The 25216-nt window shown below is 41.5% G+C and overlaps 1 long non-coding RNA gene across 1 annotated transcript; it reads left to right on the top strand.

Moving 5' to 3' along the window:
- The first annotated feature begins 10251 nt into the window (after positions 1-10251).
- On the top strand, positions 10252-12440 carry LOC113757649. Its single transcript, XR_003466441.1, has 3 exons — positions 10252-10372; positions 11424-11487; positions 12305-12440. It is a non-coding gene; the product is annotated as an uncharacterized LOC113757649 (long non-coding RNA).
- The last annotated feature ends 12776 nt before the right edge of the window (positions 12441-25216 follow it).

The raw sequence follows: 25216 nt of genomic DNA, 5'->3' as shown, positions 1-25216 counted from the left end.
TTTAGAGTACGATGTGATCGAGTGTGAGGATAGGGTGGACGACCTCTGCGCTCAGCTTAGGATGGCACGCGAGCGTATGACTAAGCGAGCTCGGAAGGTTAGGGTTCGAGCCGAGTCGATCCTGAACCTCTGCGACGACTTGCTTGAGGAGGAGAGCAATGAGGCGTCGTGCACGGGGGCCGGGGCAGGAGGTGTATCCACCCCGGCCGGTGGATCCACTAGCCCGACGACGGACTAGGTCGTGACTCCTAGGGTTTTTTGGATGGTTTTGTGTTCTGTATATAGGACGGATAGGGGAAAATAGCCTTAGCTAGCCGTTTTGTACCTTGGATTAGCTATGTGTTATTATTTTTGATGAGGCCATTCCCTTATGGATTGTTTATGTTTGTACTTGACTTGACTGTACTTGACTTGACTGGTTGTTGATATGTGCGTTGTTTGACTTTGTTTGGAATGTATATATATGTTATTGTAAAAGCTTTTGGGATTTTTACTTACATGCATTGCTATTTTATTGTTCTAGTACGTTTGCCTAGATCAAATAGATTTCATGGAAGGTATGCGTAGTGGACGGGGACGTGGGCGTGGGAGTAGGCAACCCACGCCAGACAGGGGTGCTGGGGAAACCTCATCTGGACCAAATCCTGAACCGAGGGTTGACCCCAACGTTCAAATAGCTGCCGCTATGCAGCAAATGACCAACCTGCTGGCACAAGTGGTGCAGCAACAGGGCCAAAATCCGAACCCTAATCCTGGGAACCCTGGCAATCACGTCGAGAGCGACGATAGGGCTCTTGAGAGATTGCAGAAGTTCGCCCCACCGAAGTTCATTGGGGGGCCCCACCTGGATGTCGCCGAAAGGTGGCTCGAGAAAATGGTAGATATTTTTGCCGCCTTGCACTATATCAAGGAACGGCAAGTGACTTTTACCGTTTTTCAGCTGGAAGGAGCGGCCCGTTCCTGGTGGAACGTTATTCGGCAAAAATGGGAACGGGAACAAACGCCCAGGACTTGGGTGAACTTTATGCGGGAGTTTAACGTGAAATTATTTCCCCCTCTAGTTCAGGAGAGGAAGGAAGACGAGTTTATCCGACTTTCTCAAGGGGCCCAGTCGGTAGCGGAGTACGAGAGCCAGTTCACCCGCCTCTCCAAATTTGCTCCTGAGCTGATCATGAGCGAGCAACGACGGATAAGGCGTTTTATCCAGGGCCTGAACGTGGAAATTCAGAAGGATCTCGCGGTGGCCCAGATTAACGCTTTTAGCGAGGCCGTGGAGAAGGCTCAACGGGTAGAGAGCGCTAGGGTACAAGTCCGGAACTTCCAGGCAAAGAAGCGCGGCTTTCCTGGAAGCAGTTCGGGGCAAGGGGATAAAGGTACCCCCTCCAAGTTCGGACGAGGAGCTGGAGGTGGACGACAGACGGGGCTCGGCAGAGGGGCTCAGTCCAAGGGTAGCCCAACTGGGAGAGGCCAAGGCGGAAACTTCCAGAAGGGTTCAAGTTCGGCATCCCGTGGGCCTTGTGGGTACTGCGGAAAGCCGAACCACTCCGAGGATAATTGCTGGAAGAAAGAAGGGAAATGTCTGCGCTGCGGAAGTGCAGACCACCGGCTTGCCACCTGCCCAGTCCTAAAGCAAGACGGAAAGGGAGCCCAACCAGCGCCAAAGACCAATGTGGGACCAGCTAAGGGAGATGAGACGAAACCTAAGGTCGCGGCTCGCGTATACTCGTTAGAGCCCCAGCAGGTCCCAGATTCCTCTGAGGTCGTAGAAGGTACGATCCCTGTATTCCACCGCTTTGCCAAAGTTTTAGTATATCCTGGTGCCACCCATTCCTTTGTTAATCCTGATTTTATGTGTGGCATTGACATAAAACCTGCTAGTTTACCTTACGACTTAGAAGTTAGTACGCCTACGGGGGATCATCGTTTGGTTACTAGTCTGGTTTATAGTGATTGCGAGGTTTGGGTAGGAGAGAGGAGGTTGTTAGGGGACTTGATTAGCCTGTCCATCAAGGGGTATGATGTGATTCTAGGCATGGACTGGTTAGCCAGGTATAATGCCCAATTGGACTGCAAAAAGAAGGTGGTGGAGTTCCGCATTCCTGGGGAGGCGACCTTAAGGTTAGATTTAAGGGAAAGGTTAGCCTCATCTGCCCTAATCTCGGGCATTCGGGCTAGGAAACTTCTATATCGAGGGGCGCAAGGATTTTTAGCCTTTCTAATCAACACCCCCATGGATAAATTGAAAGTAGAGGACGTGGCCATAGTAAGGGAATACCCAGACGTGTTTCCTGATGAGTTAGTATCCTTGCCTCCGGAGAGAGAGATAGAATTTAACATTTTGACCTGCTACCGAGAACCTCACCTATCTCAAAAACCCCATACCGAATGGCCCCTGCGGAGCTCAAGGAACTAAAATTGCAATTACAGGACCTTCTGGAGCGGGGGTTCATTCAAGAGAGTGGGTCTCCTTGGGGAGCTCATGTCCTGTTTGTGAAGAAAAAATGATACGTTCCTCGATCAACTTGTTTCGAGACACGTAGTACGTTTGCCCAAGGATCTAGCGAGGATGTCCAACGCTTGGAATTGCGAGATCTAGAACCAAACGGACGACACGATTTGATTCAAGACGGTAGGACGACGACTCCAATAAAGGTGGATACTCCACGGGATAGGTCGGTAGAACAATCTAGGACGAGACGTAAGATTGCTCAAAACCCTTGCCAGATCAAGTAAAGGGTCGAATCTCTCTCTCAAGAAGAATCGAAAGAAATATGCAAACTTTATTGATAAAATGTCTACCTAAAACCTTACAAAGCAAGCCTATTTATAGGCTAAGGGTTACTAAAACCCTAAGGAAAACAAGGAAGGGAAATTCGGCCATCTTGGGGTCAAGATGGGCCGGCCCATGCTCTACTAAATAACTAATCCAACTCTAAATAACTGCACTCTAACACCAAGGCCTAAGGCCTTATTCGGCCAACTCACTTGGAGGCCCACTTAACTCTTCATGGGCTTGGATCATGGTGTAGATAACTTGATTGTCTCCTTCCAAGCCTTCAATATCTCTATGGACTCCATGTTGGTCTTTGACAATTCGAACAAGGGCTTGGAGGGATTCTTTGAAGAGCTTGGCTCGTGCATGTGAGACTGGGCCCAATGGAACTCGGACTGGGTCATTACTTGGGCTAAGGTCCATGCACACATCAGTCCCCTCCACTTGAGAAGGATTTGTCCTCAAATCTGGACGAAAATGAGAATTCAGCTCACATGTCTCTTAGTCAGTTTGAAAATGCTCACAACCAGCCAAGAAAAACTCATGGCTTTACTCCAAGGACTCTCCTCTTGTTCGTATCATTCCCCTCCTCTTGAAAGCAATTTGCCCACAAATTGAAGCACGAATGGTGACAAGACGAGTTGCATGCCTTCGGTGCAATCTTGTTATGATGGCTACAGATGTCATCAAATGCAAAACCCACGTGCTAAGTTGAAAAATAACCCTTGTCGAACATTGAATCTCACAAACCGTCTCCAATGTATGCTCAACTTGATCGTTTGTGGTCATGAGGTAGGGGTCCTCAAAGTGGTGTGAAGTGGATCCCATGAAATCGAACTCCGGCTCGAACACACTTGCAAGGCACCAAGGCGGATTTGGTGATATTGGAGCTTCATGTAGACTAAGGGCAAGACGAAAATCATAATGGTCATTGAAGTACTTGTTCTTTTAACGAACCCTTGGTACACAACCATCCCCAAAATGTGGAGTGTTCCCTTCAAGATGAGCTTGAATCAACTCCTCTTTGGTGTGGACTGATTTGGGTTGACATGGTTCCACGAATGGATACCAATGGGGTTTAACTGTTGAAGTTCCAACTCCATGGAGGCTTTCAAAGTCTACAATTGATTTTGGAATGGAACACACCAAGATCAACTCAACTTGCCTTTGCTTGATTTGTATAAAAGAAGAAACACTAAACAAAGCAAAGGTAAATTCGTTAGGAAAATAATAGGCCTTCACCGGGTTGCTCAAGATCAGCCCACTTTCTCTCTTTTCTTCCTTTTGACCACCTATCTCATCAAATTTTTCCATCTCTTCTTCCAGTTCAACGGCTGACCCTTTCATCTCATTGCTTTCAACTCCCTCGGGTTTTACCGCTTCAGGCACAATTCTCTCATCTAGCTTTTTCTCCATTCTATAACGTTCAAGCTCACTTTCCATGTATGCTAGATCAATACAAAGCTGGTCATACGTAAGTGATATAAGTACAAAACGACGACCATTAAATAAGAAGGAATATTTATTAGTATGTTCGTCATATTTAACTTATCGCCTCGATATCCATGCTTTGCCCAACAACACGTGTGTCACTTGAATTGGGACTACATCACACAACACCTCATCCACATATTTGCCGATTTGAATAGGTACAAGTGTGTGCTTAGTAACCCAAACATCACCATGAGGGCTCGTCAACTTGTACGGTTGAAGATGATCAATGGTTGGAAGATTTAATTTCTCAACCATGATAGCACTTGCAAGATTGACTTCACAACTCTCATCAATGGCCAAGCTACAAATTTTATCTTTGACACCGCAACGAGTATAAAACCAACCAAGTGATTGCGATGTGACGATGTCCAATTGCTCATCTAAGCCACGTAACACCACTTCTTTGACTCCCTTAGGATCAGGAAGACAATGTTGTGAGTTAGCTTTTATGCGTCTTGTACTCGCCATGATGTATGAGGGAGCCTGCAAAAAGTTAGTAACGAAAAGGAATTTTCCTCCCACACACAAGCTCACGTATGTACACTCTACTCTCGTGTATCACTCATCCTCGTGTGTATCACTCAAATAAAACACTCTAAGGGACTTACCAAATACCTTTACCTGTTGGTTTAGGTAGTTGAGAAATGCCGCTCAAGTCCAATAATTGTCACCACCTTTGCCATAAGAGTAACCAAGAAGGTAAGACACAAATGTGGGTGCAAAATGAAGTGAAATGGACGAATTTGGAAGGGATGTTGGTGGTGGTCAGCAATGGTATGTGCGTCATAAAGAAAAGGAAACCCTAGCGTTCTAAAGTGTAGGAGTAGTTTCCGAAAGTGGATGAGAGAATATAGGAGAGTTTCCTAGCATGGAGGAAAGTTTCCTAAAAATGGATGAGAGAATATAGGAGAGTTTCCAAAAATGGATGAGAGAATATAGGAAAGTTTCCTAAAATGGATGAGAGATTATAGGAGAGTTTCCTAGAATGGATGATCACTGGAAGGAAAAAAAAAATTTGAGCCTAGGTTTGAATTGGTTTGGGCGAGTTAGGAATTTTCGACTTGAGGATTATATTTGATTATTTTCCCTTAAGAGTACTTAAGTTTATCTACACTTTGTGTAGGCTGGATGAATCTGGCGGCCCTAGTAATAGACCGGTTGGCGAGCCATCCCGTGGGGACTTACCGATGATTAAGTATCAAATCAGACCCGGAGGCCTAGAGCCTATTGGGGCTTATCTAATCACTACAAGTGGTGTGAGTGTCTGCAAATTTTACCTATTCTAATGGAGTAGTGTTGGCCGTTGTGAAGGAGCGAAAGTTGCTTGCCCGGGACAATGCTAGGTTTAAAGCTGAAGTCAATCAACTAAAGGAAACTACTAAAATGCAAGCCGATCGAATTAAGGAGCACAGGTATGATATGGTTGAAGGCCATCAAAGGATTGGTAAATCTTTGTATGTAACTTGGAGAAGCTCAGGAACGCGTTTAGGGGGCAATAAAAGTGAGGAATAGAGTCGAGTCAAACCTGAATGTTTGTGATGACCTGTTTGGGGACTTCAGTAGACTTAAGTGGTGACGTCTCTAACATTGGAGACGAGGCAAGTGTTGACCTTGCCTAGACCGGAGGAGGGTCAGCTAGTCCCGCATCAAACTAAGCCTACACCTCTAGGCTACTACTTTGGATGATTTTGACTACTATACATAGAAAGGATAAGGGATGTGGTGACTCGGTGGTTGTACAATTTTCTTTTGACTACTTGCACTGGATTTTTCCTTGATATGACTGTATGACTGTATTTGTATCTGTGAGTCTCGTACCTGATACTTTTGGTCTAGTTATCTTACAAACAACTACTATGAGCCTTGGAATGTATAATACTTTGACTTTGATTGTGACTGTGAATTGGACTGTGACTGTTACGGTGACTTTGACCTCGACTTTATTACGACATTGGCATTTAATTGCTTTATATTTTCACTCCCTTATTGTGACTCCGATTTCATTTTATTTGACTTTTGTAAAGGAATAATCATCTATCATGTACCAACACGTACTTACCCATTGGTTAAAATACTTGGACCCTAGACCAGTGAGTAATAAAGGAGAATAGGTCCAGGACCAAGAAGAGGAATAAAGGTTTGTAGTCAATTAGAACCAGGGACCCGGAGGTGGAGTAGGGGACCAGGTAGCTACAGCTATCAATCGTATGACCGATCTACTGTTTACTGGCCATTCGGTTGACCAACAAGGTCAAACACCGGGTAACTAGTAAAGGAACCTTGAAGTAAGTGAAGATAGAGTCCTAAATCAGTTCCAAAAGTTCACACCTCTTAAATTTCTTGGAGAACTAGATCCCGAAATTGCCGAGAACTGGTTTGAAAGAATGGAAGATATTTTACTGCTTCGCGTGGTCTCTGCGCGAAGTGAGCTTGGGGCCAAATGGTGTTATTGTTTCGATTATGTGAGTCAGTGGAAAGGACTAGGTGCTCTTTTTGGGCGTAAGCTATGAATCATGACTGTTATAAGCGTAAACCCTTTATCAGGATACTTGGGAGGAATAGATATGTACGTCGGGTAGGAATCTGTAATATGGGTGATTTACTCTTAGGACCGGCCGGCTCGAGTTGTGAATTACCTTATTGTGGATTCTTGTACTTGAGTACCAAAAAGTGGAGAGCCCTAGAATAAGGGTCTGTATCTTGATTGCACTTGAGACAAGTTTTAATGGCAAAAGTCAAGGCGCGAAAGATCCTAATATTTGACCTAGTTATTGGACTGATTGAGGGAATAAATCTCGGAAGCTATCATGGACTAATCTCAAAATAGTCTGACAGGGTTTCTATAGATGGTGGATTATACTGTACGTCGAGAAATTTGCACTGAAGATCTGTTTCCTTCACCCATGACTGTGAAGACATGATAAGTGTTTATTTCGAATGTGGGGCGGTTTGATTACAACTATATGGATATTTCTACTCCTCTTGTGACATTCTTTCCTATGCTTCCTTGACACCTATCCACTAATGTCTAAGTATGGACTTGACTCGATTATGATCGTGGCGAGATCGTGAGTTTTGGAATTATGCATGGGAATTTGAGAAAAGAATTGGATTCTATACCTGTATGCAAGAGATTGAGATAGGAGGTAGAAGTTCCGACACATAAAGTACGCTTTAGGGTTGCTATGTGCATAAGTGATAAGGATACTCTCGTATTGAAATTCCCGAATAAGAATGAGTGGCATTGTATTCTGAGCTATTAGCCTACCTGTATTCTATTATCTTGTCTATCTCACTTGAGGATAGCTACGTTTAATTCCTTGTGGTAGGATCGGAGGAGAATGAATTTAAAAGTTATATGACTAGAGTTTCCAATTGTAATTAGTTACTTACTTTGCTCCTTTGATTTACTGGCAAGCTACTATCGAGATAAGTGAATTAGTGAGATGACAAATGTGACTGATCTGCATAAGAAAATAGAGGTTATTCAAAAAGAAATAGAGTTCCAAAAGAGATGAACTGAGTACTGGGAAAGATGATGGGAACCAAAATACCTAGAGAACATTGAACTATTGCATCAGAACATACGATTGAAAGGAAATATGAAGGGGTTCCAGAAGAGGTACAGAATAAGTTTGTACCAGTATATTTGCCAAGTTGAATAGCCATTAATGAGGTTTTTGCCTGGATAAGTTATAATCATTGGACTATGCATAGTGACATTTTTATATAGCAAGATGTATTCCCTTAGGAACAGTGGACTTGGTACCTGCTGTTTTAATAAGTGCTATGAAATATTGGTGGTGGTGCAATATTGGATCCTTATCCCTGAGTTTATTGCCCTACTTTGGTCTTTGAGTTAAAAATTTATCGTTTGTCGCTCGAAGGGAAGAAATGATTTAATGTACAGTGTATGGGTTAAAGAGCTACCAAGAATAGTAACCATGTTGTAACTCTTCTTTCTATCGAGATTAAGGTTTGCGTCACATTTTTCACCTTGACTAAATCAACAATTTGACCGAATTGTCTTCATCTTCCCTCTTACTTGGCCGAACCAAGAGAGAAGAGAAACCAAAGAGAGACCTCCAACTCCAACCTCAAATTTGTACTTGAATCTGAAGTTACTCCATGGAAATGTTAACTAAGAAAGATTTCAAGGTATTGGTGGAGCGATTTTTGAGGAAGAAGCCCTGGATTTCCATCTTTCTTGAGGTTACAAGGTAACTTTGGCTAGCAATTTTCCTCTACTACCACTTAAGTACTGACCATGGTCTGATAGCTTTGTTATGACTTGCCTAAAGAAAATTCAAGCTTGTGATTAAGAATTTCAGCTTCGGGTTTCATTTTGCTAAACTTGAGTAGAGACGGTTATATGCTTGATGTAGTGAGTTGTGGGCTTGATATTTATATGCTTGAGTTGAAGCTATTTCATGGGAAGAATGAAGCCTTGAATGGGCTAGGAAAAGTTAGTAAACACAAAGGATGTGCCGCTGAAAATTTTTTCCGCAGGGAACCTTGGAAGGTTTTACAGAATTTGTTATATCTTGATGTAGAAAAGTCAAAATTGAGTTTTATTATGTTTGAAACTAGATTCAGAGTATCAGTATTGTTCTCAATTTCCATGAATATCTATGATTTTTCAAAGTTGACTGAAACTGTATACCTGTTCTGTCTGTTACTGGGTGAAGCAGCAACTTTAGGTTGGAATTTGACCGACTCGTGGATTGGATCTTACAATGGTACCTTCTAGAAAGTTGTAACAATTTGAATCCATATTCCGACGGTATAAAGTTTTTTAAGTTTTGGACATAAGAAGCTCGAGATAAGATTTTCAAATGAGATCACGCAAAACTAAAAAAATTTCTATTTTTCCTAGGATTATTCCTACTTACATTCCCAACTTTAGGATTGGAGTTGGTAAACTATTTTGAGGTTGGTTTATGAGTAGAAACGAGACTTAAATGAAAGGAAAATGAGTTCTTCAAACCACCTTAGGTCGGACAGTTTACAACTTTGCATTTTGAACGTCTTTTCTACTTTCTCTAAACGTTTGGCTATAAGTGATACTTTTCTGCTCTAAATGACTTTTGCAACATTGATTAGTAAGGACATAAGGATTATTCTTCGATGGGAACAAGCTAGTATTATATTTCGATAGGTTATACAACTATGAAACTTGTAAATTGAAACATGTTCTAAATAAAGATTTGTAGCTTCAATTCCTACATAATATGGCTTTGTATTGCTGGTCTTACTAAGGCATGCGCTCACAGGACTCGAGAGAGTTAAAAAGGATATTCATCGAAAATATTTTGAACTACTCAGTAATCAAGCTGAGAATCTCGAGGGCGAAATTCTTTAAGGGGGAGAGAGTGTGAGAACCCTCATTTTTAAAATACAATTTCCCCAAACTACATGCCTTGCACCAAGATTTAAACCACCTCTTATATGCCCTAGCATTATATTTCACAATGTGTTACAACAAATCCCTTGTATTGACCCTCACTTTAAAACACAATTTTCTTACTTACATGCCTTATTATAAGATCTAGACCATTTAATATATGCCCTTACAAATTATTTTCTATGTGTTATAATAATTTCCATGCATTTCATTTCAATTCATTTTACTTGAAGTAAAATATTTCCTTGAGCTAGGTTGTAAATAATTCACCACTTGTAATTGTCCAAGTGTTCTTTTATTAGTGGTAGAGACTTTATGTGAGAGATTAGAGGTGTTGAATAATTATTGGTGCATTTGGAAAGGTAAGAATGGCATTAGTCAAAGATTAAGAAAGGTTAGGACAATAATGGAGCCATGTGGCAAAACCCTAGCCATGTATCTTGTTTGACCAAAGGATTAGAGGAATTTTAAACCAACTTTGCTTCATTTTCCTCCAAAATTTCGTCCACCTTAAGGGCTTCCAAGGGAAGGAAGAAAACTCCATCTTCTTGCTATGACAACCTTAGTTTGATCTTGAACAAAAACCAAAAGAGAAAGATCTAGAGTTTGTGAGAAAATTTCCTTCAATCTTTGAGGTTGTTTCAAGCCTAAAGCTTCTATTGTGGTGGTTTGTTTGGTGACCAAAGCAACTTGTAAGTAAGGTATGTAATCTTTAAAATTTGGGTTTATGATGTTATATCATCTACTTGAGGTTGAAATGGTGAAAACAACTTGTTATGGTTGAATTTGGGGTTAGTTTCTTGAGTTAATCAAGTAATGGTTAGGTTTACTAATATGCATACCAAGTGTTTGATGAAATGTCTAACCCTTATTCATGTGTGTTTATGAAGTATTGATATGTTTTAAACCCCTATTTAGTTGGATCTAATACTTGTTATGTGCAAGGAATGAAAATAACAAGAAGAGTAGAAGTTAGAAATTTTTTAAAGTGTGCTGACCGAAACTTTTTAAGCTTGCTGCCCGGTTTTTCCTTGATATTTTCATGCACATTTTGGCTACAAATGTGAGTATTATATGTTGGGTTATGTGTACAAAAAAATTAGCCAATTTGGTTGAATAAATTTTGAGTTATAAACAAAGGAGGAAAACTGGACTAGGTCCAGAAATTTTCTGTCCAGCCATCTTGTTAAGGTCATAACGTGTTACTCACTGATCAGAATTGAGTGACGTTTATGGCAATTGAAAGTAGACTCTTAGAGCTTTAAAATGGTACAAAGCTCATTTTCTGGTTCATCCCGAGCGATCCGTGGCGAGTCTGGAAAGTTGGCTGTCCGGGAAGTACTGTTCATCCGAGACAGTCCAGAAAGTTCATTTGGTTTCTTAATTTTGAGCCACTTATGTTGGGATTTTGGAAATGGTTTCTTCTAGACAAATTTAGCCTTATGAACCTAGTTTCCAATGCAACTGACGGAACCAAATTCTGACTTTCCCACAATGAGCAATGACCGTTTTCCCGAGGCTGGCCGGGCGAGACAGTTTAACCCGTAATGAAGCCTTTGAGCTGTAGTGAAACTTTTCTTTTGCCAAACTTTCATGTACATACTAGACTTGTTTTCCATGAACTTTCACCGTGGTTTAGACCCTATTTGCATGCCGGATTAAGTAGCTTAAGCTACTCACTTGGCCTCTTAATGAACCTATACTTTAGTAGGGAACGAATCCAATTATTAATGTTTTCACTCGTTGACCTAGGTTTGGGCAACGACGGTGATCGTAACTGAGACGTTTGACGTCGATTATTACTTTTGCTTGACAGGTGAGTGTTCCACTACCTGCTACTTGTTATGAGAAATATTCGTGTACTTGAAAGTATTGAATTGTTATTGTTTGAGCCAAACACTGTTTTAATTAAAATTGAGGCGAGTGTGTACTTTATCGCACTCGACCTTTCTTATTTTTTCTTTTCACTGAGGCTCTACTTACTGAATGAATTAACATGAAATGAGATATTGCTATACATGACTGTGCTTAAGTTGCGTGGATGACATTCCACCAACTACTGTTACTGTTTGGGTACCCAACCTCATAGGTGAGTCGGTTGTATCGAGCCAGCAAGGGCTTGGTCGAGAAGGCCGATAAACCTTGAGGACTGTTTACTGTTCACTGGAAATTGAATCTTGCTTGGAGGTCCCTGGTGAAGCATAGCCGTTGTGCTTGCTTGTTGTGTTGTCTAGCACCACCAGTGATAAAATCCTCGGCTTGATACTGTTTCATTGGAATCCTTGAGCATTGGAAACTCGGATTCCTGGTATACTCGAGTATTACCAAACTACTGTTTATGGAGTGCGGGCCCGGTGGGGGGTTGTTTGGTGGACGGAGACTGGTGAAAGTGGTGTTCTACGGACCTATATACTGTTACAAGTGTTGACGGAGTGTCAACAGGAGGCAATTATGATCAAGCTCAAGTGGACCTTTGGCTTTTGAAAGCCACCCGTATCCTTGAATTGAACTGTTATTTTACTGTACGGTGTTTAGTTGGCTATTTTGTGATTTTATGTGGCTATGTGTTTACTTGTTTACCTGGAACCTCACTGGGCTTTAGCTCACCCCATTCCCTTTGTTTTCCTTAACAGATCGGGAAGGGATTTGATCGAGGGCTTTCTTAGCTTTATTTTGCCGTTCTTGCGTTTTGAGGTTGTAACTTTCGTTTAAGCAGACTTGTAAGCTTAAATTCTTAAGGGTGATTTATATTATGTAATTTTGAGTGAAGCGTGGTAAGTTGGCATGCGATGATATATGTACTAAGCTGAATTGTTGAATTAGTGATTATGTTTGAGTTAGTGTTTCAATCCCCTGCATTGTCAAATGTTACATTCGTTTCATTGATGATATTAGTACTTTGAACGACTGAGTCCTGGCGAGAGTTGGGCAGGCAGTCCGTTGATACCCTAGGGTTTGCCCTAGGGAGAGGTGGGGCTGTCACAGTTGGTATCAGAGCTTAGGCTTCAGATCTTTGTAGAGTATCCTAGACATAAAAGCTCAGGATGCTGGACTGTGGGATTGGTTTGAAAGTTAAGTGATCACTGGAAGGGAAAAAAAATTTTGAGCCTAGGTTTGAATTGGTTTGGGCGAGTTAGGAATTTTCGACTTGAGGATTATATTTGATTATTTTCCCTTAAGAGTACTTAAGTTTATCTACACTTTGTGCAGGCTGGATGAATCTGGCGGCCCTAGTAATAGACCGGTTGGCGAGCCATCCCGTGGGGACTTACCGATGATTAAGTATCAAATCAGACCCGGAGGCCTAGAGCCTATTGGGGCTTATCTAATCACTACAAGTGGTGTGAGTGTCTGCAAATTTTACCTATTCTAATGGAGTAGTGTTGGCCGTTGTGAAGGAGCGAAAGTTGCTTGCCCGGGACAATGCTAGGTTTAAAGCTGAAGTCAATCAACTAAAGGAAACTACTAAAATGCAAGCCGATCGAATTAAGGAGCACAGGTATGATATGGTTGAAGGCCATCAAAGGATTGGTAAATCTTTGTATGTAACTTGGAGAAGCTCAGGAACGCGTTTAGGGGGCAATAAAAGTGAGGAATAGAGTCGAGTCAAACCTGAATGTTTGTGATGACCTGTTTGGGGACTTCAGTAGACTTAAGTGGTGACGTCTCTAACATTGGAGACGAGGCAAGTGTTGACCTTGCCTAGACCGGAGGAGGGTCAGCTAGTCCCGCATCAAACTAAGCCTACACCTCTAGGCTACTACTTTGGATGATTTTGACTACTATACATAGAAAGGATAAGGGATGTGGTGACTCGGTGGTTGTACAATTTTCTTTTGACTACTTGCACTGGATTTTTCCTTGATATGACTGTATGACTGTATTTGTATCTGTGAGTCTCGTACCTGATACTTTTGGTCTAGTTATCTTACAAACAACTACTATGAGCCTTGGAATGTATAATACTTTGACTTTGATTGTGACTGTGAATTGGACTGTGACTGTTACGGTGACTTTGACCTCGACTTTATTACGACATTGGCATTTAATTGCTTTATATTTTCACTCCCTTATTGTGACTCCGATTTCATTTTATTTGACTTTTGTAAAGGAATAATCATCTATCATGTACCAACACGTACTTACCCATTGGTTAAAATACTTGGACCCTAGACCAGTGAGTAATAAAGGAGAATAGGTCCAGGACCAAGAAGAGGAATAAAGGTTTGTAGTCAATTAGAACCAGGGACCCGGAGGTGGAGTAGGGGACCAGGTAGCTACAGCTATCAATCGTATGACCGATCTACTGTTTACTGGCCATTCGGTTGACCAACAAGGTCAAACACCGGGTAACTAGTAAAGGAACCTTGAAGTAAGTGAAGATAGAGTCCTAAATCAGTTCCAAAAGTTCACACCTCTTAAATTTCTTGGAGAACTAGATCCCGAAATTGCCGAGAACTGGTTTGAAAGAATGGAAGATATTTTACTGCTTCGCGTGGTCTCTGCGCGAAGTGAGCTTGGGGCCAAATGGTGTTATTGTTTCGATTATGTGAGTCAGTGGAAAGGACTAGGTGCTCTTTTTGGGCGTAAGCTATGAATCATGACTGTTATAAGCGTAAACCCTTTATCAGGATACTTGGGAGGAATAGATATGTACGTCGGGTAGGAATCTGTAATATGGGTGATTTACTCTTAGGACCGGCCGGCTCGAGTTGTGAATTACCTTATTGTGGATTCTTGTACTTGAGTACCAAAAAGTGGAGAGCCCTAGAATAAGGGTCTGTATCTTGATTGCACTTGAGACAAGTTTTAATGGCAAAAGTCAAGGCGCGAAAGATCCTAATATTTGACCTAGTTATTGGACTGATTGAGGGAATAAATCTCGGAAGCTATCATGGACTAATCTCAAAATAGTCTGACAGGGTTTCTATAGATGGTGGATTATACTGTACGTCGAGAAATTTGCACTGAAGATCTGTTTCCTTCACCCATGACTGTGAAGACATGATAAGTGTTTATTTCGAATGTGGGGCGGTTTGATTACAACTATATGGATATTTCTACTCCTCTTGTGACATTCTTTCCTATGCTTCCTTGACACCTATCCACTAATGTCTAAGTATGGACTTGACTCGATTATGATCGTGGCGAGATCGTGAGTTTTGGAATTATGCATGGGAATTTGAGAAAAGAATTGGATTCTATACCTGTATGCAAGAGATTGAGATAGGAGGTAGAAGTTCCGACACATAAAGTACGCTTTAGGGTTGCTATGTGCATAAGTGATAAGGATACTCTCGTATTGAAATTCCCGAATAAGAATGAGTGGCATTGTATTCTGAGCTATTAGCCTACCTGTATTCTATTATCTTGTCTATCTCACTTGAGGATAGCTACGTTTAATTCCTTGTGGTAGGATCGGAGGAGAATGAATTTAAAAGTTATATGACTAGAGTTTCCAATTGTAATTAGTTACTTACTTTGCTCCTTTGATTTACTGGCAAGCTACTATCGAGATAAGTGAATTAGTGAGATGACAAATGTGACTGATCTGCATAAGAAAATAGAGGTTATTCAAAAAGAAATTGATACGAGACGCGGAAGCTACTTCGGATCTAGAGGAACACGATGAAGATTTGACGGAGTTGAACCCGAACTTGGACCACTCAAGAACAGATTTAACGGTAGAGGACACCACAATCAAGTATGTGTGCTTGATTGATAAGTCAAGAACAACCTAGGATCAACTCTAGGATGTTCAACTTAGCTTTTACAAGCTAAGGGAATTTGCCACAAGGAATGGACGAAATTCTGGAAATTTTATTCAATACTCTCAAAAATTGAATGTAACATGCGGCTTGAGGCTATTAATAGCCGTGACTAAGACCTAATAAACTGGAAAAATAACAAGGAAAGTTCGGCCAGCCCCTTGGGCCTTCACTTGACCGACCCCCGTACGGCTCAGCGAGGGTACTTAACTGCGGCTCAGCCCGCCGTTTGGAGCTTGAACACTCGCATCTTCAATTGTAAGCAGCATTTTAGTAGTCGTGCAAGGATATTCCAACTCAATTCCTTCAATGCCCGGTTTCTCTTGGGTTTGGATGGCACGTACCAAGGCTTGGAGGGACTCCTTGAATCTCTTAGCTCGTGCTCGTGTCACTGGGCCTTGGGGCACCTTCACAGGGTCTACTTGTACACTTTGGGCCTCGTGCTCAACCGCATCATTCCCCTCCTCTTGAAAAGGATTTGCCCTCAAATCGTACTCGTCCCCTGCAATAAATGGACTTAGATCAGCAACATTGAATGTAGCACTAACAGTATACTCACCAGGCAGATCTAAGCGGTATGCATTGTCGTTGATGCGCTCAATAACTTGAAAAGGCCCATCTCCTCTTGGTGACAGCTTGCTTTGTCGTTGTTTTGTAAACCTCTCCTTGCGCAAATGTAACCAGACCCAATCACCTGGTTCAAAGACAAGCTTGCGCCTGTGCTTATTAGCTTGTTGGACATATTGGGCTGTCCTCCTCTCGATGTTGGTACGAACCTTGTCATGTAATGATCTCACGAACTCAGCTTTCTTCTTGCCATCTAAGTTCATATGCTCAGAAGAAGGTAATGGCAACAAATCTAAGGGAGTTAAGGGGTTCAAACCATACACAACTTCAAAAGGCGAGAATTGTGTAGCACTATGCACAGCCCTATTGTATGCAAACTCAACATGAGGTAGACACTCCTCCCATGACTTGATATTTTTCTTTATGATTGCACGTAGGAGTGTGGATAAAGTCCTATTGACTACCTCAGTTTGTCCGTCCGTTTGAGGATGACTAGAGGTAGAGAACAACAGTTTGGTTCCCAACCGACCCCATAAAGATTTCCAGAAATAGCTCAAAAACTTGACATCTCTATCGGATACTATTGTCCTAGGTATGCCATGCAAACGAACAACCTCTTTAAAGAATAAATCAGCAATGTGTAAAGCATCATCCGTCTTATGACATGCAATAAAGTGAGCCATTTTGGAGAACCTATCTACCACAACAAATATAGAGTCATGGCCACGCTTTGAACGAGGTAAACCAGCACGAAATCCATGGAGATGTCAACCCAAGGTTGGTGAGGTATGGGTAAAGGAGTATACAAACCGTTTGGGTTGACCCGAGACTTAGCTTTGTGGCACACACCACATCTTTCAACAATCCTCTCCACGTCCTTGCGCATGCGAGGCCAATGGAAGTGTTCCTGCAATACAGCTAATGTCTTGGTGACACCAAAGTGTCCCATTAGTCCACCACTATGTGACTCCTGAATAAGTAAGTCACGTATGGACCCTCGAGGAATGCACAGCTTGGTAAGATAAAATAAGAACCCATCATGTACAAAGAACTTTTCAAAGTCAGATTTTCCCCAATTCGCATAAGCGTTGGCAAAATCCAAGTCATCCTTATACAACTCCTTCATGAGTTCAAAGCCTAGGAGTTTAGCATCTAAGGCAGTGAGCAAAATGTGTCTCCGAGATAAAGCGTCAGCTACTACATTAGACTTACCTGTTTTGTATTTGATGACGTATGGAAAAGACTCGATGAAGGCTACCCATCGGGCATGCCGTTTGCTCAGCTTTTGTTGTCCTTTTAGGTGCTTGAGAGACTCATGGTCAGTTTTGATGACGAATTCCTGGGCACGTAGGTAGTGTTGCCATGTCTCCAAAGCACGTACGAGGGCAAACATCTCCTTGTCATAAGTTGAATAGTTGAGGACCGCGCCATTTAATTTCTCACTAAAGTAGGCAATCGGTCTCCCTCCTTGCATGAGTACGGCTCCTACTCCTACACCTGATGCATCACATTCCACCTCAAAAGTGAGATCAAAGTTAGGTATTGCAAGGAGTGGTGCATGTGTGAGTTTGTGTTTCAGCAATTGGAAAGCCTTATCTTGGGCTTCCCCCCAAAAGAACTTCTCGTTCTTCTTTATGACCGCGGTAAGAGGTGCAGCAATGGTGCTAAAATCCTTCACAAAGCGACGGTAGAAGCTTGCTAATCCATGAAAGCTGCGCACATCACTTACAGAGGTAGGTGTTGGCCACTCTTGGATGGACTTAATCTTCTCTTCATCTACATGAATGCCCTGCGCACTTACAACATATCCTAGAAACACAACACGATCAGTGCAAAATGTGCACTTCTTAAGGTTGGCATATAGCCTTTCCCTTCGAAGTACTGCAAAGATGGCTTTGAGGTGCTCAAGGTGTTCCTCTAAGCTTCTACTATAAATCAGAATATCATCAAAGTAAACCACTACAAATTTCCCAAGAAAAGGTCTCAAAACATGGTTCATCAAACGCATGAAGGTACTAGGTGCATTAGTTAAGCCAAATGGCATTACTAACCACTCATATAGACCATGTTTAGTTTTGAAAGCGGTTTTCCACTCATCTCCCTCTTTCATTCTTATTTGGTGGTAACCACTTTTCAAATCAATTTTAGTGAATATAATGGCACCATGCAATTCATCTAACATATCATCTAACCTAGGGATAGGGTGACGATATTTTACCGTGATTGCATTGACTGCTCGACAGTCGGTGCACATTCTCCACGCTCCATCTTTCTTTGGCACGAGAATCACTGGTACAGCGCATGGACTTAGACTTTCTCTAGCCCAACCTTTCCTTAGCAATTCCTCCACTTGCCTTTGCAATTCCTTTGTTTCCTCAGGACCCATTCTATAGGCTGGTTTGTTAGGCAATGGTGCTCCAGGAATGAGATCGATTTGGTGCTCGATTCCCCTTAGCGGTGGTAGTCCATCAGGTACATCCTCAGGAAATATGTCCTCAAATTCCTGCAAGAGATGTAACATAGTAGAAGGCAAGGAGTCAGTAGGTATGGATGAATTGACCAACTCTTCTTTGCACACAAGCATAAGTAAGAGTTGGTTGGAAGACAAAGCTCGCCTTACATCTTTGGCTTTTGCTAGCAAGCTTAGCTTCCCCTTATTTTCTTCTCTCATAGCCGACCCATTTGTTGCCTTTTTCTTCCCTAGGGTTTCGGCCCTACTCTCTCCTTTTTCTTCCTCACTTTTCTCTCGCTTTTTCCTCTCAAGTTCTAGCTCATACTCCTTTTGGAGCCTCATTTGATCTTCATACACTTGTTTTGGGGTGAGAGGTACAAGTGTCACCTTTCTATTGCAATGAGTAAAGACATATTTATTAGCTCTTCCCTTGAATTTGACATCGCGATCATATTGCCAAGGCCGTCCAAGAATGAGGTGACTTGCTTGCATTGGCACGACATCACAAGTAACCTCGTCTTCATACTTGCCAATTCGGAATGGCACTTTTACTTGTCTAAACACACGGACTTCCCCTTCATTGTTCAACCATTGAAGGCGATAAGGTCTTGGATGTTTGATAACTTGGAGCCCTAGCATTTCTACCATGAGTAGACTAGCGACATTGGCACAACTCCCACTATCAATAACAACACTACACACCTTATCCTTGATATGACACCTTGTGCAGAAAAGGTTGTCCCGTTGTACCTCCATTTCCTCCTCTTTGGCGCGGGTAGTGAGGACCTTTCGAACCACTAGGCATCCAATCTCCTCATGCGTAGGTATCTCCTCACTCGATTCATTCTCTTCCTCTTCTAGAGGCGGTATCCCCTCGTACTCCTCTTCCTCATCTGATACAATTTCCCCATTTGGCAACATCAGCATGGTCCTTTGGCTGGGGCATTGAGAAGCGATATGGCCAAATCCTTGACACTTAAAGCACTTGGTGTCTCGACCACGCGGTTTGGTAGCTGCATTATTAGCCTCAAAGTCAGGCTTGGGCGTTGCCTTGGAAGGGAGGCCATTCGGCCTTGGAGGGTAAGAAGGAGCTGCGGCTTTCTCCTCCCTTTTTGGTTGAGAAGTGCGCCAAATTCCAGCTTGATAAGTAGTGCTTTGTCGCACAGTACCCCTCCTCTTGAGGCGCCGTTCAATTGTAACCGCCTTCTCGAGCATTTCATTCATGTCGAGGTAGTGTTGGAGTTCCACTACTTCGGCAATCTCGGGCCTCAATCCATGTAGAAAACGAGCCATAGTGGCCTCTCCATCTTCACGCAAATCCACCTTCATGATGGCCATTTCCATCTCCTTGTAATAATCCTCAACTGACATGGACCCTTGGTTGAGAGCTTGTAGCCGACGGTGTAGATCTCGGCTATAGTAGCTCGGAACGAACCTTTTTCTCATCAGACTCCTCATTTCCTCCCAAGTTTCCAAAGGTCTCTCACGATTTCTCCTTCGGCTTAGTCTAAGTTGGTCCCACCAAATGGAGGCGTAGTCAGTGAATTCTACGGCTGCTAGTTTCACCTTTTGCTCCTCCGTATAGGTGTGGCATTCATAGACTAACTCAATTTTCCGTTCCCATTCCAAGTACGCCTCGGGGTCCGACTTGCCTTGGAATGAGGGAATCTTGAGTTTGACACCTTTAATGGTGTCGTCTCCTCGACGTTGGAACCTTTGATCATTTTGGTACCTTCCCTCAAACGCTTCCTCTTCATCGTTTGAGTATGCCGATTCTTTGCCCTTACTCGGGGTAGGTGGAGGTCTCGAGTTCTCCAACTGATCAATTCGATCATGCAATGGCTCAATTTCATTCTTGAGCAATCGCTTGAACTCCCCCATCATGGCTTCCAACTGTAGTTTGATGTCCATGGTTTGGCTACCCACTCCACTAGACATATTTAGTTCACCTGCAAAACAAATAAACAAAAACGAGTTCCTCTCTCTTTTTTTTTTTTTTTTAATACGATGTATAGGTCACTCACACTCGTGTTTCACTCAAGTGTATCACTCTCTAATAATCTTACCAAGCAATTCCTTGGCTTGCTAGTTGCTCGAGTTGAACAAACCAGGCGTCACCGCAGTGTACGTTCTTGACTAGTCAACAAGTGACACACAAGCTAGTAGCAATAAATGGAGGTGAATGACTGAAGACCTAGACACGACTCAAGACTCAGAATATAGCTGGACAATAACTAACGACTCAAAAGAAAGTAAGACAATTAACTTGAATGCTGAAATTTTGAAAATCCTAGAAAACTCTACCCGAAACCCAAATTTCTGGAATGTGTTGAGCTGCTGGTCCGTGGTCTTTTTGGTCCGTGATCTGATTTGGACACTTGGGGTTGCCAAGATTGGAAACCTTGGAGTTTGGTCAGATTTGGGAGTCCCAAGTGGTCCAAATTCGAAATTTTGGGGCTGGTCAGATTTGGAAGTCAGATTTTGCACAAAATTTGGTAAACTTGTAGGCTGTCAAGAATTGGATGTTGTTCAGATTTGGAAGTCCAAGTTTGAATCAGATTTGGTGGCTTGAATGCTGACCAAGACTAGGGCTGTTCAGATTTGAAAGTCCAAGTTTGAATCAGATTTGGTAAAACTTGAAGGCTGGTCAAGAATTGGAAACTAGAGCCGTCTTTCTTGAAAATTTTTTTTTGACCTTTGAATCAGATTTGGTAAAACTTGAAGGCTGGTCAAGAATTGGAAACTAGAGCCGTCTTTGTTGAAATTTTTTTTTTGACTTCTGTTGGGGTGTTTTCACACAATAGCCAGCTAGTTTAGACCACAATTTCACAGCAATTAACGTAAACAACTTGGACAGATTTGGTTTCAAGATCAAAGTTCCATGAAAACAAGAACACGGTTGAAGGTTTATTTCAGGTTTCAAGACTGCCAAGATTAACCTCTTGAGCCAAGAGCAAGACTTCTCCCAATAAGGTTTTGATGTTCGAGTTTTTGCCAAAAGCAAACAACACAAAGGTTCAAAAACCCAAGTGCAAAAACAGATTCGCCTCCCAGCAAATTAATTCCACAACGTAGCTCAAGGGAATGACCAATAAGGTATGCGCAACACAAGAGATGTTTTTTTTTGGATTTAAAACAAACAAAACACGAAGACAAAACTGGACAGAAAAATTTTAGCAAAAGTAAACAACAAAGGGACAGGAATTTCTGACAAGGAAACAACAAAGAACAGATTTTCTGTAGGAAAACAACAAGACAGATTCGACTTGACAAACCCGAGCACTTGAGCTACGAATTTGAGACTAAAGTAATTAAAAATGATAAAAAGGGTATGATTCGTGATACCTCTTAACTAGCTCTAATTACCAAGCTGATTGAATACGCGGAAGGTTTACTTCGATATTCTATGAGGAACCACGATGGAGATTTGTAAACGAGTTTGAACCAACTGGACCACTCAAAACAGCATTTAACGTATATGGTAGAGGACGCCACAATCAAGTAAATGTGTGCTTGATTGATAAGTCAAGAAACAAACCTAGGATCAACTCGTAGGATGTCCAACTTAGCTTTTACAACTAAGGGAATTGGCCACAAGAATGGTACGAAATTCTGGAAATTTATTTCAATACTTTCAACAAACTGACCTGAACATGTGGCTTGAGGCTATTAATACCGTGACTTAAGACAAAACATGGAAAAAATAACCAAAGGAAAGTTCGGCCAGCCCTTGCCTTCCTGACCGACTCCCCGTTACGGCTCCAGCGAGGGTACTTAACTGCGCGCTCAGCCGCCCGTTTGGAGCTTGAACACTCGCATCTTTCAATGTAAGCAGCATTTAGTATGTGGCAAGGAATTCCAACTCAATTCCTTCAATGCCCGGTTTCTCTTGGGTTTGGATGGCACGTACCAAGGCTTGGAGGGACTCCTTGAATCTCTTAGCTCGTGCTCGTGTCACTGGTCCTTGGGGTACCTTCACAGGGTCTACTTGTACACTTTGGGCCTCGTGCTCAACCGCATCAGAAATAGAGTTGCAAAAGAGATGAACTGAGTACTGGGAAAGATGATGGGAACCAAAATACCTAGAGAACATTGAACTATTGCATCAGAACATACGATTGAAAGGAAATATGAAGGGGTTCCAGAAGAGGTACAGAATAAGTTTGTACCAGTACATTTGCCAAGTTGAATAGCCATTAATGAGGTTTTTGCCTGGATAAGTTATAATCATTGGACTATGCATAGTGATATTTTTATATAGCAAGATGTATTCCCTTAGGAACAGTGGACTTGGTACCTGCTGTTTTAATAAGTGCTATGAAATATTTGTGGTGGTGCAATATTGGATCCTTATCCCTGAGTTTATTGCCCTACTTTGGTCTTTGAGTTAAAAATTTATCGTTTGTCGCTCGAAGGGAAGAAATGATTTAATGTACAGAGTGTATGGGTTAAAGAGCTAGCAAGAATAGTAACCATGTTGTAACTCTTCTTTCTATCGAGATTAAGGTTTGCGTCACATTTTTCACCTTGACTAAATCAACAATTTGACCGAATTGTCTTCATCTTCCCTCTTACTTGGCCGAACCAAGAGAGAAGAGAAACCAAAGAGAGACCTCCAACTCCAACCTCAATTTTGTACTTGAATCTGAAGTTACTCCATGGAAATGTTAACTAAGAAAGATTTCAAGGTATTGGTGGAGCGATTTTTGAGGAAGAAGCCCTGGATTTCCATCTTTCTTGAGGTTACAAGGTAACTTTGGCTAGCAATTTTCCTCTACTACCAATATAGGAAAACTAGTGGATTAAGGTAGTACTTTTGGCAGCTTTATGGAAAATTTCATGGGTTGAACTAGTGTTATGGTAATTTATGGTTTTATGGTGAATTTTCTACCACACGTCATGCTTAAGTACTGACCATGGTCTGATAGCTTTGTTATGACTTGCCTAAAGAAAATTCAAGCTTGTGATTAAGAATTTCAGCTTTGGGTTTCATTTTGCTAAACTTGAGTAGAGACGGTTATATGCTTGATGTAGTGAGTTGTGGGCTTGATTTATATGCTTGAGTTGAAGCTATTTCATGGGAAGAATGAAGCCTTGAATGGGCTAGGAAAAGTTAGTAAACACAAAGGATGTGCCGCTGAAAATTTTTTCCGCAGGGAACCTTGGAAGGTTTTACAGAATTTGTTATATCTTGATGTAGAAAAGTCAAAATTGAGTTTTATTATGTTTGAAACTAGATTCAGAGTATCTCTCAATTTCCATGAATATCTATGATTTTTCAAAGTTGACTGAAACTGTATACCTGTTCTGTCTGTTACTGGGTGAAGCAGCAACTTTAGGTTGGAATTTGACCGACTCGTGGATTGGATCTTACAATGGTACCTTCTAGAAAGTTGTAACAATTTGAATCCATATTCCGACGGTATAAAGTTTTTTAAGTTTTGGACATAAGAAGCTCGAGATAAGATTTTCAAATGAGATCACGCAAAACTAAAAAAATTTCTATTTTTCCTAGGATTATTCCTACTTACATTCCCAACTTTAGGATTGGAGTTGGTAAACTATTTTGAGGTTGGTTTATGAGTAGAAACGAGACTTAAATGAAAGGAAAATGAGTTCTTCAAACCACCTTAGGTCGGACAGTTTACAACTTTGCATTTTGAACGTCTTTTCTACTTTCTCTAAACGTTTGGCTATAAGTGATACTTTTCTGCTCTAAATGACTTTTGCAACATTGATTAGTAAGGACATAAGGATTATTCTTCGATGGGAACAAGCTAGTATTATATTTCGATAGGTTATACAACTATGAAACTTGTAAATTGAAACATGTTCTAAATAAAGATTTGTAGCTTCAATTCCTACATAATATGGCTTTGTATTGCTGGTCTTACTAAGGCATGCGCTCACAGGACTCGAGAGAGTTAAAAAGGATATTCATCGAAAATATTTTGAACTACTCAGTAATCAAGCTGAGAATCTCGAGGGCGAAATTCTTTAAGGGGGAGAGAGTGTGAGAACCCTCATTTTTAAAATACAATTTCCCCAAACTACATGCCTTGCACCAAGATTTAAACCACCTCTTATATGCCCTGGCATTATATTTCACAATGTGTTACAACAAATCCCTTGTATTGACCCTAACTTTAAAACACAATTTTCTTACTTACATGCCTTATTATAAGATCTAGACCATTTAATATATGCCCTTACAAATTATTTTCTATGTGTTATAATAATTTCCATGCATTTCATTTCAATTCATTTTACTTGAAGTAAAATATTTCCTTGAGCTAGGTTGTAATTGAAGTAAAATATTTCCTTGAGCTAGGTTGTAAATAATTCACCACTTGTAATTGTCCAAGTGTTCTTTTATTAGTGGTAGAGACTTTATGTGAGAGATTAGAGGTGTGTTGAATAATTATTGGTGCATTTGGAAAGGTAAGAATGGCATTAGTCAAAGATTAAGAAAGGTTAGGACAATAATGGAGCCATGTGGCAAAACCCTAGCCATGTTTGACCAAAGGATTAGAGGAATTTTAAACCAACTTTGCTTCATTTTCCTCCAAAATTTCGTCCACCTTAAGGGCTTCCAAGGGAAGGAAGAAAACTCCATCTTCTTGCTATGACAACCTTAGTTTGATCTTGAACAAAAACCAAAAGAGAAAGATCTAGAGTTTGTGAGAAAATTTCATTCAATCTTTGAGGTTGTTTCAAGCCTAAAGCTTCTATTGTGGTGGTTTGTTTGGTGACCAAAG

The sequence above is a fragment of the Coffea eugenioides genome, unplaced genomic scaffold (assembly GCF_003713205.1).
Source record: "Coffea eugenioides isolate CCC68of unplaced genomic scaffold, Ceug_1.0 ScVebR1_3189;HRSCAF=4358, whole genome shotgun sequence".
NCBI lineage: Eukaryota > Viridiplantae > Streptophyta > Magnoliopsida > Gentianales > Rubiaceae > Coffea > Coffea eugenioides.
This window is presented reverse-complemented; position numbering and strand designations above follow the sequence as displayed.